Source organism: Etheostoma cragini, chromosome 13 (genome assembly GCF_013103735.1).
Source record: "Etheostoma cragini isolate CJK2018 chromosome 13, CSU_Ecrag_1.0, whole genome shotgun sequence".
Taxonomy (NCBI): domain Eukaryota; kingdom Metazoa; phylum Chordata; class Actinopteri; order Perciformes; family Percidae; genus Etheostoma; species Etheostoma cragini.
Window position 1 is genome coordinate 17766908 of NC_048419.1, and position 19780 is coordinate 17786687.

The window sequence follows — 19780 nt, forward strand, 5'->3', positions numbered from 1 at the left end:
TCCTTGTTAGTGTTCATAGTGGTTGATTGTATTGTACTTTAACGTGGTATTGGTGTTGCTACTGAATGTTGTGTAAAGCTGACATTTTCTGTTTCCACCATATATATATATATATATATATATATATATATATATATATATATATATATATATAATTTATTTATTATTATTATTATTATTATATTTTTTTTTGACTGCTACAAGCAATTTAACGTCACCTTGGCCTTTAGGAAAACAATTAACAGATTATTTGAAGATACAAATAATCTGCAGCTCTGCAATAGATAGTGTGGACCGGAGACAAACAGCAACCCAAAATACTGTTATATCACCACATTTAATTGCCATTTTCATACTTTGTATGTTACACATTACTTATGCAATATCTGTTGTTTGATGCTATTGTGAGAACAACATAGTATTGTCCTCCCTTAACCTTATCTCCTCGCCTCAAATTGATACCTGGCCTTGAATTATGCACTAGAGGGCTTTTCTACCTAATGACTGGACTATGTTTTATTTAAAGTTGGAACAAAAGGGAAACCAGACACTGGTGTTTTGTGCTGTGGCTGAAACTGAAGCACTCATGAGGTGCATTGGTCAGATGGTGGGTGCAGGAGGAGAAACACTGGCCTCTCTGTGTTTGTTATGCTGCTGAATGGCCTGCTCAGGCCGCTGACCCAGCTCGACTCCACTGCGCCCACAGAGTCTGACCTGGAGGCTACAAAGAGACCCTTACAGAGACGTTTGTGCAGAGTAGACGTGCATGAAGGTGTAACACACACACAGACATACATAATCATATGTGCAGAGAGGCAAGGGAACCCACAAGCATGCATCAACCTTTTCCACAAAGTTGCTCTCATACACACCTGTTGATCCAAAACTTGTCTGATGTAGCACTACTTGGATAGTCCTTCACAGATGGATGGCTGTACTTGTCAGATAGGGTAATGACTTGGTGTCTGCATTATACCTAGACATAAAGCCAAAACATTCAAATGTGGGAATAATACACACATTTGCTAATCGTTGCACAGGTGGTTGTATATATGATAGCATGATGATGAGGTGGTGTTTGTGTTTGCAAAACGATTAAAGAAGAAAGATTGAACAAACGGAAGGGCAAGGCAATGGTACATGTAAACTCACCCTGGGTGTTGAAACATGATCTCCGTCTCTGCCTTTGCTATGTCTCTATCTCCCCTTCATTCTACCTCCAAGGTAACAAAAAATGTGTGCACAGTATTGATCGGTGGTGTGCTGCAGAAAAAGGAGTTCTGTAAAATTAAATACATTCATATAGTGCAGTTTTTTTTAAAGATTAGTTTTTATTAGATAGTAAGAGTGGATAGACAGGAACGGGGAAGGATCGGGGATGACAGGCAGCAAAGGGCCACAGGTTGGACTCAAACCTGGGCCACTGCAGGACTTAGCCTACATGGGGCAAATGCTCTTACTGAGCTAGAGGCTGCCCCTAGTGTAGTCATTTTAGGACTTTTAGACTCAAAATAGCACAGGTAACAGAGACTTTGTTGTGTGTGTCAACAGTGGAAAATGTCTGTGGGTGTGTGTAGTTCCTACTTGGATGTTTACATTCTTCCAGTGTCCTTTTTACTCAGCCTACCTCCCTAAAGATGAACTAACTGGTTTGGCTGTGTGAGTGATTAAGTTTAGATTAACTTCAGATGGGTTCGGATTGATTTTTTTGCAGAAATATTAAAATAATTCAATAGTAAAAACTTTTGAAGATATTGCTGACAGTGATCCAAATGATATTGTAGGACTACACACAAGTGATACTTAATGTCAGATGAAGACATCTATTACAATTCTGGAAATAAAGTCAAAATGAAATGACCTTATGCTGCTGTAATTAAATAATCATCTCTCTGCATGGTGTCACTTTGAAATCTAGTGTCAATGTGATATATAATGAACAGGGGTGTAGTGGGAAGGTGTCAGAGTTATACATCAGTTAACAGCTTGTTGTTTTTTGCTTTTCTTACCAGTGTTGTGTTTTCCTGTAATGGAAGTGTGACCTTATATCCACCTCTTCCTTTGTACCTGAATTATGTGAGGCTTTCACTGGCATTGTTGGTTTCAGGAAACTACATGTGTTAAGGAAGTAGCTGTGAATGACTCATTCTAAGGGACTGGGAATTCAGTGGTGGTCTTTTTCACGGTGAAATGATTGACTTGGGCTGGCTGTAATCAGGTACAAAGAGGATTTGTGAGTGAAAACCATTAACCGCCAGATTTAGAAGTCAGCTGATGGGATCAAGTACCATCAGGTTTCTATAGGCAATGTTTTACAGTGAGGGGAAGAAAGTATTTGATTCCCTGTTGATTTAGTACATTTGCCCACTGACAAAGAAATGATCAGTCTATAATTTGAATGGTAGATTGATTTATTTATAACAGTGAGAGACAGACTAACAATAAGATAATCCAGAAAAAAACCATGTCAAAAAGGTTATAAATTGATTTGCATTTTAATGAGAGTATGTATTTGACCCCTCTGCAAAACATGACTTAGTATTTGGTGGCAAAACCCTTGCTGGCAAAGGTCAGACGTTTCTTGCAGTTGGCCACCAGGTTTTCACACATCTCAGGAGGGATTTTGTCCCACTCCTCTTAGCAGATTCTCCAGGCCATTAAGGTTTCCAGGCTGACGTTTGGCAACTCAATCCTTCAGCTCCCCCCACAGATTGTCTATGGGAATAAGGTCTGGAGACTGGCTAGGCCACTCCAGGACCTTAATGTGCTTCTTCTTGAGCCACTCCCTTGTTGCCTTGGCCGTGTGTTTTGGGTCAAAGTCATGCTGGTCATTTTCAATGCCCCAGCTGAGGGAAGGAAGTTCTCACCCAAGATTTGAATGTACATGGCCCCGTCCATCATCCCAGTTGATGCGGTGAAGTTGTCCTGTCCCCTAAGCAGGAAAACACCCCCAAAGCATTATGTTTCAACTTCCATGTTGGACAGTGTTCTTGGGGTCATAGGCAGCATTCCCCCTCCACCAAACACGGCGAGTTGATTTGTTACCACAGAGTTCCGTTTTGGTCTCCTCTAACCACAAGACTTTCACCCGGTTGTCCTCTGACTCAATCAGATGTTAATTGGCAATCTTCAGACGGGCATGTATATGTGCTTTCTTGAGCGGGGGGACCTTGCGGGCGCTGTAGGATTTCAGTCCTTCACGGCGCAGTGTGTTACCAATTGTTTTCTTGGTGACTATGGTCCAAGCTGCCATGGGATCACTGACAAGATCCTCCCGTGTAGTTCTGGGCTGATTCCTCACTGTTCTCATGATCATTGCGACTCCGCGAGGTGAGATCTTGCATGGGGCCCCGAGCCGAGGGAGATTAACAGTTCTTTTGTGTTTCTTCCATTTGCAAATAATTGCACCAACTGTTGTCAACTTCTCACCAAGCTGCTTGTCAATGGTCTTGTAACCCATTCCAGACTCTTGTAGGTCTACAATCTTGTCCCTGACATCCTTGGAGATGTAAGTTTGATTTAAAATATCATTATTGCCACGGTGGATTACCACGGTGTGGAAACCGGGTGTTTAATTCTTCCCAGCTTCATCCAAGTCTCAAAGTCTCCAAGATTGAACGTAGTTATCCTGTCTGCAGAACGTACAGGAAAAAACTTTTAAAAATACTGTGATAATACCCAAAACCGTGATCGTTTTGGTCACTATAACAGTGAGTTAAAATTTTCATACTGTTACATCCGTACTTGTACTAAGTGAAAAGTACTCAGCTGACGGGGTTTAATGGGTAATAAAGTTAGACTATTCAGGATGACGTATTCAAGATAAGCTCAGGACATTGTGTGATGCAGAAGTACATTTTATATTTTAGTTTGGTACGTCATGGCGATGCTAAACTGTAGTTAGCGTAAAGGCTAATTAGCATGAGGTGTGGCATTCTGGTTGGTAAGTCATCATGACGTCAAGCTCTGTTTTGTAGATAATGACCTTGATAAGACGATGGATGCATGTTTTAGTGCCTGATTGTAACAGACTTGTATTCAGGTTGGATGACTTCATTGCACTGACAACCAGGAAGGTCTCTTTACGCGCTGATAAGAATATCAGGGTGGAAGATTAGATTCTAGAGTCAGAACACAGAAGAGGAAGAGTGAGGCCAGCTTAAGATGTCCAATTCATATGAAAATTCCCCCACAGGATTAATAAGTAATGGGGGAAATAAGAGGAAATTCGGAGGCTGTTGAAACTAGCAGGCTTATCGGGAAAGGACACATTAATAGGGGACTGGCTAAATGTTGAATAGCTTTACAGATAATCTGGATGAAAGCAGAAGTAAGTAAATTTAATTAATGTAATTTGTGTGTGGGGTATATGTAAGAACCTTTGGTATGATCGTAATATCCTTAATTACAGTAATGTATTATAGCTTTTCTTCTGGACAGAGACCACCATGGTATTGTCTGACATTTTCTCTGAAATCTATTAATGAAAGCGATGAGGAATATTGCACATGAAGAGTCACTTCACCTACGGTGGCTAGGTAGAATGGGTTGTTTGATGAAACTGCTTTGCTAAAAGTAGCTGTAACGATTACCAATGATCAATTTCTTTGTCTCTTAACAATAGCAAATTATTAAATGTAATGTGAAAGAGAATTATCTTCCAGCTCTGCTGTTTTCCAAAGCGTTTTAGTCTTTTTCAGCTCATTGTTTTGGTTTTCATGTCGGAAGCTTTACTATTTTGGTTTATTTTCAGCACAAAATGTCTAAAAACCCACTTTAGGCTACCTGCTCAACACCAAAAAGCAGTTTGACTAAGTATGTAGCGGCTAAAAAGACAGACAATTCCCTCAGGAATTTGTGAAGAGCAAAACAGAGCTAAAAGGAGAGGGAATATTGGACTTTGTTTCGTCAGGTGAAAAGCATACTAATGTTGCTCTGTGACTGCCGGTTGTGTAAACATGCAACTGTCTGCTAAAAGGTTTATCATGATAACTTTAAAGGTGAGTTTTGTTTTCTTTTTTTGCTGTCAGTTGTTGGCCTCAAAGGGAAAAATACCGTTCCGCCTTCATTTATTGTTTAAAAAAACTCAGACATTCACAGCTTATCCATCTCTCTTTTGCCATCTTTTGTCTAGTTTCTTTTCTTTAGTTTAGAGCACTTTTCTGGCTGGAAACTTGTGTATGGTTATGTATGTCTCTCTGGCTACTCTGGTTATCTGACAGGACCACACCTACACTATTGTATGGCCTGTAGGACCCTCATTGGGAAATGGCAGTGTCATATGTCATGTGCGTTTGTGTGTTTGAGTAACCTATTTGTATAGGCAGCCTGATTTTTTTATTTTTTATAAACTGTCCTTTCCTCTACATTTTGGAGAAATATAGACACAAGTTAAATACAATTGTTTTAGACCTACTCTCTGTTAAGTTTCTTGAGATAACTTTTGTTATGAGTTGATACAGCAACACGCTGCAGGGACCATAAACAAAACTCTACAGAAATAAGCTAAGTTTCCATCTACTTGTCCATCGATTTATCTGAAGTTTGATTAAAAAAAACTCATGAGAATAAAGCTGGTGAAAGTGTGTTTCCATCCAACTGCATCAAAGCAAATAAAAACCTGTGCGTAATGACTTCACATGTTGTTTTGCAATCAAATTGGTATATCAATTAATTTTAGACATTTTAAGGTGTTTCCATTCATTTTCGTACTGAATCACACAGCTTTCAAGCAAACATTTGCAAACAAAGTTTTTCTAGACAAAATGGATTGTGTCTACCAACAAATCAGATCAACATTGCACAAGCTGTAGTGCTTATGTGCCAGCTGATAGCAACATATCAAGCTATCCTAAGAAAACGACACTATCAACACATTGCTATGATGATGCAGATGCAACTTTCCTTTTATTTCCTTCGCAAGTTCCTGATAAATTAAATTCAAAAAGTCTCTTGTCTCCTCGTTTGTCCACTTCCATCTGTCTTTGTTCACACCCATCACGTGTGCAAACAGAGCGGAAATACTGGGCGGAAATTAACTAAAACGTCTTCTTCTTGTTTTTTGTTGCAACCATAAAAATGACCTAAAACCTAATCACAATTCATTATTTAGTTGGCAATTAACGTTTCTATCACATATTTATGACATAAGCCGTATGTCGAGCAAGACAAAATCCGATGAGAACGAATGTATTTTCCTTTGAGTCGATACTGATGAAATTCCTTCAAATGTACTGTTTCCATGAGGCATTTTTCATTCAATATCACATAATTTGGATAAAAATGTGTGGATGGAAACTTAGTTATATTTAAGGTGCCCTGTAGAGTTTTCTTTTAAGTAATGTTTACATTTAGTATTACCTTACCTTGTATTCCTTGTATTCGTATTTTCTCCCCTACAAAACACTTGCAAAGCCAATTTTTCAAAACATTTAGATTTTTATATACATTAATACTATAGTATGCAGCCTTCTTGCACATTGCTGCACATTTTGGCACATTACCACCACTTGTTAAATAATGTCAAACCATTGACCGGACTGTGTATCGTGTAACGCTTGTGCAATTGCAAAACAAATGTGCTCCAAAGTGCTAAAACTCCACAGGGTACCTTTATGGGGTTGTAGGAGATTTAAACTGATCACGGATTGTGAAAGTTTTATAATGTTGTGATAGTCAAGGTCCCGGATGCATCAGAAATGAGGTCTATACTAGAGATGGTCCAATACTATTTTTTGCTTATCGATTACAATATCTGAACCCGTGTGTTGCCCAATACAGAGGACTGATCCAATAACAGTGTGTCTTATATTTTATTATGTAACAACTGTTTACTACTATCCCTGTATGGATGGGGTGTGATTACTATCTTTGTTGCCGGTCTGGCTCAGGTTAAACTCTTTGGGGAAACATGAACAACCACTGAATGCCGCAGAACCTTCTTTTATTATCCAGTTTGACAGTCAATTGTAACGGGGAAAAGAACATAAATAAACTACTTTTTACGTAGATTTTCTTCAGGGATTCATTACATGGTATCGAATTGGTGTATAAACTCCAGTACTTCCCAATACCGATAACAGCGTTTTTACACAGTATCGGAGGCAATACCGATACCGGTATCGATATAGGGACATCTCTAGTTTATACAGAGAGGCAGAGAACGCTGCTGCTGTTTCACTGCGGTTTGGACGAAAGAGCAGCCCTTCATCCTTTGTGTCTGTGTGAGAGTTTGTGTGTGTATTGTACCTCCATAATACACCGTGTTAACAGGTCTGCTGGAGGCCCTACTCAGGTTTCATAGTCCCTGATGAAAAGGTGTGGGTGAGGGGTTGTCACCGAGACTTGAGCCGGTCACGGACGCAGTAATATGGCTGTGACATCAACTAATAAAAGAGGCATTTACAGCTGTCTGACATGGCTGGAATTAGAGGCTTGATGTCTTTATCTTTTTAATGCATGTCTGTGTTCGTCCAGATTCCAGTCAGAGATGAAATGAAGTCGACACCTGGGGTGTGACTCAGTTGTATTTTCATGAAAAAATTGCTAAAATAAAACTTTACTGATGGAAGCAGCGAGTCAGTTACTTAGATGAAATCACACAATTATAAGTAAGTTAGGGCTGAAACAATTATTCGATAACGAGCAACTATTTTGATAATCGTTTCAATGATTTCTTCAAGCAAAAATACAGAAAAATGGCAAACATTCTTTGGTTACAGCCGCTCAAATGAGAATCTGTGTGGTATTTCTGTGTTTTTATAACATTGTGAACTGAATATCTTCTGGATTTGGACCAAGACATCTGAAGAGGTCACCTTGGTCTCTAAAAGGTTGCAATGGTCATTTATTTCAATATCTTTTCACATTTGAATAGATGATTAACTGCCAATATGATTGGCAGATAAATTAATTTATGAAATTAATCATTAGTTGCAGCTATAAAGTAATTTCAAACACGTTTATTTAAAAAAATGTTCTGCCAATAAGGGTTCCAGAAAGAAAAGAAAATGTAAAACAGGTTCAAATTCAGTTCGTTTTTTTTCTTTTTTTCTTTGCGTCATAGGAAGGAATGACCCCCCTTCAATAGTCCCTTCAATACTTCCCTAAGTAGCACCACGTCGGAATACCACATCATTTTATTCTCCCAGATTACAAAGTTCAGAGTATGTTGCCGGTTTTCTGGTAAAGTTTAAACTCAGTGTGGTTTGTTTTACAGCCTTAAACCCCCTCTTCCTCTTGATGTGACCCCCCCTTTTGTTCCCTGCTCTGAGGTAGGAAACCTGCGCTGCCAGCAGTAAAAGGAGCCCATTGTAATCACGTCCCCCTAAAATTAACCACGGTGGCAGACTCTGTGCTGGGAAACACTTGACTCCTGAGCATGATGATCAGGACTATTAGGTTACTGTAAGTGTTGGAAAAGCAGAACAATTAAAAGTTAACACCTAGTGTTTCTTCTCTGCAGAGGCGTCGATATACAATAATGGGAGATCTAGCCGGCTGTCTATAGCCGGAGGTGTAGGTGGGACTTTATTAGCACATGAGACACACTTTTGTTCATTCAATACAGCGCCAAAAATGTTCTGTGGGCAACTATGCTAAGATGGATTGGGAGGACTGCAAAATCAGGATCCACGTGACGAGCTAACAAAAAAACTACTGTATTCCGGATATTATTTTAGTTCTTTTTTTATATAGCTTTGTGCAGCAAAAAGCAAACTTCTCAGAAGAAAACCACTTACCCAAGATTACTCGGTTTGAGAGACTTATCAGCCTTTTCACAGGGAAGTAGTTGGCTGCGTTACATTGATCATCTGCTTCATAATTGCCTAACGAATGATTAAAAAAAAAAACTGGCTAAATGCTAACTCGGTTTCCACCTGGAACAGATTCATAACATTTTAAAAGCTGTTGGTGCTTTAATGCCAGAAATATTTAGTTCCCTGTCTAAGACAAGGCTGTTGTTATATACTGATAAGATCTAAAAAAAATAAAGAATGTAGCAGCACTAGTTTGTACAGAATTTAGGAATGGAAAAGCCATTGTGGAACATTTTGAAAGCTGATACCTTTGCACTCTAAAATGTAAAGTAGCAGTAAGCTGTCCACTAAATCAAAATTCATTCTTGGTTCATTTTACAGAAATATCCCCCTCTCGCCTTGATAAGGCGATGCATTCCATGCTAGTAAAATGCTTGGCTCAAAGAGAGCCAATTTGGTCAAACTTTACCTTTTGTTTTTATGGGGCCAAAATTAAGACTTTTTATAGTTATGATCGGTAACACATTCAGTCTCATCATTAAATAACAGCTGGTCAGGGGTCATCCTGAGGACCATAATTGAAATTCTGGCTGTTGGGGCTGAGTTATTTAATTTTTCCTTGATAGCTTTTGGAGACCATGCCTAAGACAGTCTGACTAAAACTTCTCTTGTTTTTCTCTTGTTTTTTACTGAATTTAAGCAATTAAATTGAGCTTGATCCTACAAAGTTGGTGTGTTTGCTGTCTGCATGGTAAAAGTCCCTGTGGCCTCTGCTTTTGTATAAACAAAAGTATGTATTTATAATAATAAAGACCCAAAGTGATCTCTGACCAGTAGCTGTGACACTGTAAAAGCAGTAAGCGGATTTCCCCCAGTTTGTCTGTATTTTACCGAGATGATTTACAAGAAAACTAAACTGGTAAAAGTAAAAGCAAGGTAAACATATCCCTCTGTATTTTATTTAGATTGTAAATTAGTAAAGTAGTAATCGTGAATACAGAGCTCTGCTCTGCCCGCACTGGGTTTGACCTTTGTCTGTGACTGAGGAACATGTGGGAGACAGAAGTGGAAATAGAGAAGAGACTGAATGAGATTTGAAATCAGGCTCAGGCCAATAAATTACTGGATTTTCAAGAATGGTAACATGAGACAGATTAAGTTCTGTTCTGACACCTTTTACCCACAAGACATCCTTACCTTCATCTGCTTAATCAATTAATGGCTATCACTTCTATTTGGATTCATGTGCTTGGTCTATCAGGCTGGATGCTCCTGATAATATGCACATAGTGGGAAAACCAAAATGTGGAAAATGTTGGCCACTTTTTAAACTTGCTACATTCTACCTGAGAGTTGGTGTCTGTCCTCAACTAGATTTAAAATGTACTGTCCCAAGAACATGTCTTGGCTCAGCTCTGTTGTTGACTTCAGCGGCAGCAGTGTTGGTGTTATTGGGGGGGGGGGGGGGGGGGGGAGAGTGAATATTAACCATTTTCCCTCACACAGTGTCTCTGTCTGCCCGGCAGGTTGTTTTGCAATTCAAATCTCTGATGAAACACTGAGCAAATGTTTCCTTGTTGTCCTGCCGCTGCCGCTCTACAGGGCAGCGTATCGTGTGTCTGAACAGTCCTTTTTGTGCTGCTCAAAGCATCCTGGCAGGTATAAAAGGAAAGATTACAGGCATGTCTGTTCACTTTCATCATACTGTATTAGATGATATACAGTGTCTCAGATTCTGACCCCTTTATCCTCCTCCTTCTTTTTGTTTTCGGCTGTTTTGTCCGTTTCTCAGACGTCACCGTGACATGATGTCACAGACATGCCCATGTAACAGCAGGAGCTTTTTGCATGAATGACTCCTGAGCCTTTTCCTCTAACATCAGTGTAAAATTGTTTGTGTATGTGACCTATTAAAGTGACCGCTGAGTTGATGACTCATGACTAAAATGTATTGTGTAAGTGTAAATGTGTTTATATGCTTTCTTTCTGAGAGGGATCATTATTTCTGTTTTTTACATATTAAGAAAAAAAATCCATAACCTTGTAATTAGTAAAATATAGACGTGCCGGTAAGTGGATTTCTTTCAACTATGGACTGAGCTAGGTTGTCTGTATTCCCTTGTTTCCAGTTTTTATGCTAAGCTAAGCTAACTTCCTGGCGTCTGAAGCTTCATAGTACTTTACAGACAAAAGAGTGTTATCGATAAAGCTTTTTCCTGGCAGACATTTTGGCATGTTATAGTCTGAAAAGCACGGGGGTATTAATAACATGAAGTATAAACACATGTTATCAATTTCACCTGAGCTTTTCCTACTATGACTAGTGCAAATGTCTGGTGGGAAAAAAATGTTTATCCTGTGATCTAACTCTCGACAAGAAAGCAAAGAATGGCAATTTAAAATACTAAGGTCCTGCTGCACACCCATGTTATACCCACACCGGTGGTTTTTCTTGGACTGATCTGACCTCGTCTTGGGAATGTGTCAGTGTGCGCAGGGTGTGTTGGATCAAAGCTTCCAAGTGGAAATCAGTCATCATTAATTGGCCCGCAATGGGCAGTGCGTGGAGTCTGCTAACCTCACCTAGTACCCACCCACCTTCTCCTGAGCAGGACTAGTGAAAGTAACTGGAAACACCTGCAAGGGTGTGCAGGGTGATTAACAAAGGCAGACAGGAGTTTGGACAGATGTACTGTCCACTTTGCTTGATGCCTACACCTTGCAGTGTGCAGTGTATTTTTTTTTGTGCATTTGCTGTTGAAGACTGACATTTTTTTTTTCTTCAAAACTACTCCCTGGATAGATTCTATTACATTCTGTGGTCTAGAAATGTCCATTCATTGCTGTAATTGCCTTGTATACGGGTCTCGGGAACAATAAAGCCATACCAGGAATGCTTTTGTCTTGAAGCTCAGCAGATCATTTAGTACTGTAACCTGACTTTGGCCACTCCACGAGGTTTGAATGATTACAGGAGGTTAAAAAACACCCACCTCTAATTATGTTGTCTGAGTGTCTCAAAGTGATAATGACAGTGTGTTGATGTTAGGATTTAGGATTTGTGTGACTGCAGAAAGATAGGGATAAAGTTGTGTGTTTTCCCATGGTTGGTGTGCAATATCTAAATTACCCAGGGCTATAGTCATAGCACTTCCATCTGTTACAGCTAAATGTATATAATGTCTGGATAAGACTGTGATGTCAGAACAGCTGAACAACTGAGTGTGCTCTGTTACTCAGTGCTATTGCTAAACATTTATTAGCAATTCATGCATTCATGATTGGTGCTTACCCACCCTTGGCACATTATTAATCTGGTACTTCTTCCCTTGCATATTCCCCCTTCACTGCCAGATTAAATGTCTAATACCATTACGTAATGGGTATTAAAACTAAAACGTTGTACTTGGGATATAGTAAAGTCTTATGATATGAAATAATCGGGATGTCTTACTAAACGCAACGTCCAAGCCTGTTTCTTTTTGTCCTCTATGATGATGAATTGCTTGTCCTTGGGGTTTTGGACTGTTAGTTGGACAAATCCACATATGTAAAGACATCTCCTTGGGCTCTTGGAACTTGTGACATATTTCTGACCTATAGATTAATTGCAGATAAATCCACAATGAAAATACTTGTTAGTTGCAGCCCTACTTCAGCCCTAAATCACAAGTTACTACAATGCTTCATTGAATATAACCCCACAGGTTTATATTTCTGCCTTCCTACATGCACACTGTAGTTGTCCTACCAGTAAGTGTCCCGCTGGCTTCTCTTATTGTCTTATCTTCACCTGCTGTCTCCACGGGGCAATAATTGATTGGTGAGATCATGACACGGATGAGCATCTGTTATATAAGGGATTATCACAAATTACAATATCTACAAGCAATAGTGTAGAATTTAAGAGGAGAAAGGCTTAGCGTTGTGTGAAAACAAGGCTCACTACTAGTCAAACTGGCAACTAGAGATCTAGTACTGCCATTGCATAATAATTATTTACCAGTCAAACTGAGGGCTGTGTACTGAATATAACAACCTATTTGCTTTACTGTACCTGTCCTAGCTGCTTATCAAGCACATTTCTTTCCGTGTGCCTCTGCCAAACAACCAAACCAGTGATAAGACACCAAGGGTCAGAGTGCCATGCCGCAATAAAGTGTCAGGTGGTCGGCCTGCTGAGCGAAATTGTCACCATGCTTACCAAGTACAGATAGTAAATTGTTTTATTGTATGGCTTTTATATTGTTAGTCGTTTGAAATTTGCTGGCAGACAAACTATAAAGTTAAGTTTCACTGTCCGTCACTTTCTCTTCTTTCTCAAGGACCTGAAACTGTGTGAAGAAAGCATAAACTGTGTTACTGTCTGCGAGAGTAGACTGTGGAGCCATGCAGTGAATCATTTTGTAAAGCTGTACTTAGGCACAGTGATGCTTTGAGCTAAATGCTAACATGCTCACAATGACAGCACTTAATTAGCCCTAAACATAAAGTATAGCTGAGGCTGAGGAATGCAATTAGTTTTGCCATTTAGTGTTTGGTCATAAAGCTAAGTTAGGACATATTGAATGTTATTATATTTACCTTTTTCTCTGCATATTGCTAAACCGTAAATACAAAAAAGATTGTGATAATTACCACTACTTTATCTCAGTGTCGGCATAGAAATAACAGAAATAGAAGTGTGAGGCAGGCTTAAAGAAAGTATGACTAAATAACAACTAGAATTTATGGAAAATTGAAGATTGGTTAAAATACGGTCAAATAGAAGCTTCCTTTTAAGGTGCAGTATTACACAGTGGTACAGTACACGTTTTGCTTCTGCTTGTCTTTTTATATTGCTTTCCAGTGCTGTTTAAAAAAGGACCTATAACAAACTATGTTAATCCTGCTGTTGAAATTAAAAATTGTCTTTTAACAAACACTAGGCACTGTACATTCAAACTAAGGTATTTCCACGGCAAACAATGACATCCTCACAGGAAGCGGAACATCAGTCATTAAAACAACATATTGTATGACCTTTATGCCACACAAGTTTGCATATGGTGTGATAAGTCACAGCTTTTGCCCGGATTTTACCAGCATTAATACATTCCATGAGTACCAATGAATAGTTGGAATGGGCAAATACATGTACCCTGTATAACAGCCTCCACAAAGAATTCATTGTTTTCTTCTCTGTCTATTTGCAGTAGGACTTCTTTGCTTAGCTTAGTTTTATCAACATTTTACAAAACACAAACCAAAACCCTTTTACGTGCTCTAATTAATGATGCTAAATCACTTTGTTTATTAATGGCATTTGTCCTCTTGTGGTATTTCATGTTATTAGGATCTGCTTTATTGGTTTTGCTTGTTTGGCTTTAAACGATACAGAGTTACTACAGACCCTTAATCACGACATAGAAGGCACTATGAGATTAATTAATGATGGGTTATGTTACAAGAGCAACACATGTACTGTAAAGTCTGTGTCTCTCTGGGAAGTCTTGACCTCTGTGCTCAACCACATGTGCTCCTGGTGAAGTCATTATGTAACAGAGTAGAGATGGTTAATGCAGTCTGGCAGGGCAAAGAGCTACAGGCAAGAGATGACACAAGCTGAGCCTAACCAGCAGCGACTCTCACAAACACTTACAGGTTGTTGCTCTCAAAGTACATACACAGAAATAACCATACAGCCAAAAAACAAGGACAACAAAGCTGAACAGGTTACACAAACATTTGACAACTATGTCAAATGTTGGTTTAGCCTGTTTGTATAAAAAAGAGAATACATATATATATATATATATACAGAGTACAGAGTGGTGAATTAATGTCTTAATTTCGGTTTGTTAGACACTGCTGTGGGTATTCACAGTTACACATTTGTCATTATTATGACATTTATAGACTAAACAATTGAGTACAGGAAAAAACATACGCAACAAAGCAAAGTTAGTGGAAGGCAGTTGCCAGATGTTGCCCAAAGAAATGAATTTCAGGTGAAGACCAAAGCTTTATATGTTCTGCCCTGCTTAGGCTGCAGACAGTGTGTCTGTGGAGAGATGAGGCCTAAGCTAAAATAGGCATTGGGGGATCCAAGAACAATAGCTGCTTTTTTTAAAGTATACATTTTCCCCCCGAAATGATGCAGTCATTGAGACTTTTTCCACCTTTTAAAGAGCAAGAGGGTCATTTGTTATTGTGTTTTGTTTCCTGTGGTGTTTGTCCTAAGCTTCCTGCCTGGCCCTGCCTCTCTTTTTTTTCTCACTTTCTGTGTTTTTCCTTCTTTCATACATTCCTTGCCCTGGCCCTTTTTGTCACTGTGGCTGCCTTGTTGTTGGTGGTATCACACGTTTGCTTTAAATAAGGTATCCTTTGGAAACTGATGTCATCCTCGAGCCTTATGCTGCATTCCAGACACAATTTTTAGCCCGTAAATTCCGACTTCAAGTTACGAACACGATTTGGTAACGTTCCAGGCAAAGTCACGAGAAACCCTTCTAGCTAGCGATAGCGTTAGATTTCTAGTGTGCAATTCTTTTTGGGCTTCATTTAATAAACATAACCTGTAGTAGTGTATGTTTTGATCACAAGGTTACATTGTCTATTTATGTATATTTATTTCAATTTCTCACTGTTAATCACCAGCGTCTGTAGCATCAACAGGGGTCGACCCTGTTGTTTATGTGTGTGAGACGTCAAACCTGTAACTGGGAGTACGAGGGGAAATGATCTGATACAAGTTCACAAGTGGTAAGTTACGGGTTTAACAGCTGTTCCAGGGCACTTTCACGGGTAGAGGGTTGTGTAAACACGAGTTACGGGTCGCCTGGAACGCAGCATTAAGGTCAGGTGTGTGTTGGGCATGGGTCATCTTTCTTATCAAGGAAAACGTGTTTTTTTTCCGCATGTTTTTTTTTTTACAACAAACATTGTTCACCAGTTTGGTATCCAGTTTCTGGTAGTCCAATTGCTTCCATAATTGTTTGTTTTATAAGCATTCTACATGTGACTTTGATCCAGATCAGTATGTTCTCAGATTTTAATACACATACCAAAGACTGAAAACAATATGCTGCATTAATAATGAATTTGCACGGCTCATTTTTAGACCAAACGCACCTACACTCGAACAAAAATCCCATCCCCTGCAGCCCTGTACTATTCTAGTGCGGCGGAATTCCTACAGTATCCCATTAAACTCACCATGTCTAGATCATATTGTAGCCCCCATGGGGGTCCTTAATACAAAAGTAATTCTCTTCTCAGAATAATAACAAGTGTATCATTGACAGAGCCCTGTGTTCAGTTTTAAAGCTTGAAGCGGCCAGGTCCGGTGCATTTCCTGGTTAATGTTTGACCAGAGAGGATAAAGAATGCTTAACTGTTGTTGTTTTATTATTTTTTTTATAAAGGAGAATGTTATTCATACACTCTTATTGACCCGGTTGCATTTGTGTGTATGGGTGTGTGTCATTATATAAGCATTTATTTCTTAACTAGAAGCTTAACACAGATGGCAGGGCTGTTAGCAATTTGCAGCCCTGCAATTACAGAAGAAGCTGGTATTGTAGATACAAATGCACTATTATGCATTTAGTAGACATGTTGGTTAATTTAGGTGTAGCAATGTGAAGTTTAGGCCAGATCAAGGCTGGAATGCAGAGCTTATTAGAGTGTGACAGCTTGTGTTGGTCAGCTAGAGATTTTAGACACCAATGTGAGCACTGCCCAGCAATACCAAGCCACAGTTTCTCACCACTGCACACACACATAGACATGCTGAATCTCTCTGTCTTTTTCTGTGTTTGACACACACATAGACATGCTGAATCTCTCTGTCTTTTTCTGTGTTTGACACACACATAGAGGAGTAATTGCAGTGCAGGCGTTGTGGTGATAATATCGCATGGCAACACGGCTTTCCCTTTCCCGGTAATAGATGCTTTTCTATGTCAGTGCTCTACACCCGACCACTTCCACCTTTTCAAAAACGGCTTCCTCTCTGTTTCTGTTTGATCGGGGACAATAGGAATGATGTCTTTCAGGTCTAGTGGGAGACTTGAGTCCAGAAGTGAAGTGTTTTTGCTTGTGTGATGCCTCCCTTTTATGTATTTTAAAGCGGCCATATTATGCTCATTTTGAGGTTCATAAGTATATTTTGAGGTTGTACCAGAATAGGCATCAATGGTTTAATTTAAAAAATAAAAATAAAAAACTTATCTTTGTTGTGCTGCACATTGCTGCAGATCCTGTTTTCACCCTGTGTGTTTAGGTCTCTGTTTTAGCTACAGAGTGAGACATCTCACTTCTATACTATCTTTGTTGGTAGTTGCACATGTGCAGTATCTAGGTAAGATCACATCAGCTAGATAACTCTTCCTCCAACTCCAAGGCAGGATTAGATGGGAGACTTCTTCTAAACGATACCTGCAGAACAGGGACATGCAAGTAGTTGTTTTGTAGATTATGGTGAACTAGTGTGTCCAAATCCAACAGTATGGTGGTGGACTGGTAGCTGGAGAGGTGCCACTTCACCTCCTGGGCACTGCCAAGGTGCTCTTGAGCTAGGCCGAACCCCCAACTGCTCGGGGCGCCTTTCCATGGGCAGCCCCCCCACTCTGACATCTCTCCATTCGTGCATGTTAAGGTCCTGAGCATGTGTGTGTAATTCAGGCCTGTGTGTAATGTGTGTGTAATTCAGGCCTGTGTGTAAAGTGTAGTTTCCCCTCGTTGGATTAATAAAGTGTATAACATTTTATTTTCAATTAAGTCTTTCACTAACACTAAACACTAAACACTCTAAAATACGTTTTTGAAGCAGGTATTCATACACTAACAGTAAATGGATGGCAACCATTATTAATGTTGTTAATTAAAACAGTTTTTCATTCTTTTATGTGTATTAGTTGTTCCACTGAGTCTAATTTAGTTAAATTACTCACTAGTGAATGCTTCTGTTTGAGAAAAACAGGGCTAGCAGTATTTTCAAGGAACAATCCATTTAACTTCTCAGTCAGAGGTCCGTCAACCCATCATCAATCAGCAGATTTAGCAGGGCTAACAAGCTTACTGGTTTTGGCTTGCTAGTTGGTTGGCTTGCTACCATGGCATCAGTCACTACAGGCCCCGAATTTCCTCTCTCCCTCATCTGTGTCATTTTACCTTTCAGACTTGTGGTTTGGCTGCGTATTCTTATGGTCCTGTACTTGCTGTTTCTATATTGTCTATCTCTCTATCAGTTCTGCCTTTTTCCTTTTAAGCCACTTGGTGGTCCAGTCTCGTGGCTGCATTGGGAAGGTCACGCTGGAACACATAATGAACCAACCAATGGAAGACAAAAGAAAAGAAATCTGAAAGAATTTAACCCCCCCACCCTTCATTCCTCTCTCTCCCTATCAGCCTCGCCCAATGTTCTCTCTCTCACGTATTGGTTTATAAATCAAATTCTTTACGAAGATGTGTCCTTGCCTGACACCTTCTCTGACCTTGTTGGATTTCTTTTTAAAAACAAATGGTCTTTAAATTCTTACTGTTCTTAAGTCATACTCTGTCCTCCCCACCACCATGGTGTAGTACTCAGCTCAGTAGCCAGGCAGAAAGTGGCCATGAGCTTATCCTTGTTTACAGGTCTCTATTTAATGTTGAGCCCCTGTTATGGAGCTCTCTTGTAATTACGTGTGGAAAGTGACTTAAGTGACATAAATGCTGTACATTATTTTAAAGGTAAAAGCAAATCAGCTGATCTCTCTCACAATGTCCAGCACAGCAATTGGGTATCAGCCTTCACAATAAAAGAAAGCTTCTTTGCTGGCCACAAAGTGATCAGGTAGTATTTGTTTTAAATTTGATATTGTTGTTAGAGTACTTTATACAAATGTTAAATGATGCCTGTGTGAGACTCAATAAGGCAGACAGCTTAAGGTCTGGCTGTAGTTATTACCTGTATTACTCTTACAGCTCAGGTGTTCTTTAATTTTTGCACCTTCAAAACTAATATCAAATCTACACATGAATTCTATAATTTGGTTTAAATGCATCTCTCAGTCCGATGTACATTTGTCCATTACAAAGAGGTTATGTTGTCATCAAGTGGAGTCAGCAGTAAAACCAACAACATGACACTGAATGCGTTTACGTGCACATAATATTCCGTTTTTTGCCCTTATTCCGGCCAATGAAAGTAAGTATTTCACTTATATTCCCGTTTACATGTAGTTGTGCAAAACATTTTTTTTCCCTCTTTTTATTCCTTTTAACCAGCTTCTCGGGGTGTGTGTGTGTGTGTGTGTGTTGTGTGTTGTGTGTTGTGTGTGTGTGTGTGTGTGTGAATATCCAAAAACATGATAATGTTTAAAAGTTGGTGTGTTTCTCCTTCTCATCAGGTCTGCAGCTTTGCTTCTAAAGCCCGAATAATACCGGAATAACCCACGTGTCTTAATCGGAAAATGCTATATTCGAGAAAAGGCCTTATTTGGAATATCCAACCGGAATATGCTGTTCACATGACACGTATCAAATTTGGAGTATTGTCATATCTGGAATAATAGTGGAATATTGGTGTGCATGTAGACGTACTGATTGATGCTGCTCTTTGAACCACTTTGTCGGACACTGTGCTAACAGTAACACAGACTCTGCGTCACTGGGCTGGAGCACTGCCAGCCACCATAGAAAAAAAATAGAGAGGGCAACTAGTGTCTTTGTCCGACACTAGACAATCACACAGAAGTTTTGAATGCTGATGGTGTCATTGAGAGCAGGTTTGACCCGTGAAGTAGACAAACTGTGTTTTTAAATGCTTAAATCTTAGGTACCAATAACTCTATTTTTAGTTACCATACTTGTCACTGAATCTTTGTTATGTAATGTAAAGTGTCATTATCAATTTAATTTTCCATTTATCACATTGTGTATAGCTATTCTTTTACCTTCGAAAATCTCCAATCAGTGGGATGGCAATTACTACACAAATTAAACGCAATGTTTCTACAATAAATTACAGTACTGCTGAACCACATATCAGTCTC

General features: G+C 39.3%; 1 protein-coding gene across 2 annotated transcripts in view; it reads left to right on the forward strand.

The window, feature by feature from the left end:
• Window positions 1–19780, forward strand: part of shroom1 (shroom family member 1) — a 36324-nt gene that overhangs the window by 461 nt on the left and 16083 nt on the right. The window lies entirely within an intron of this gene.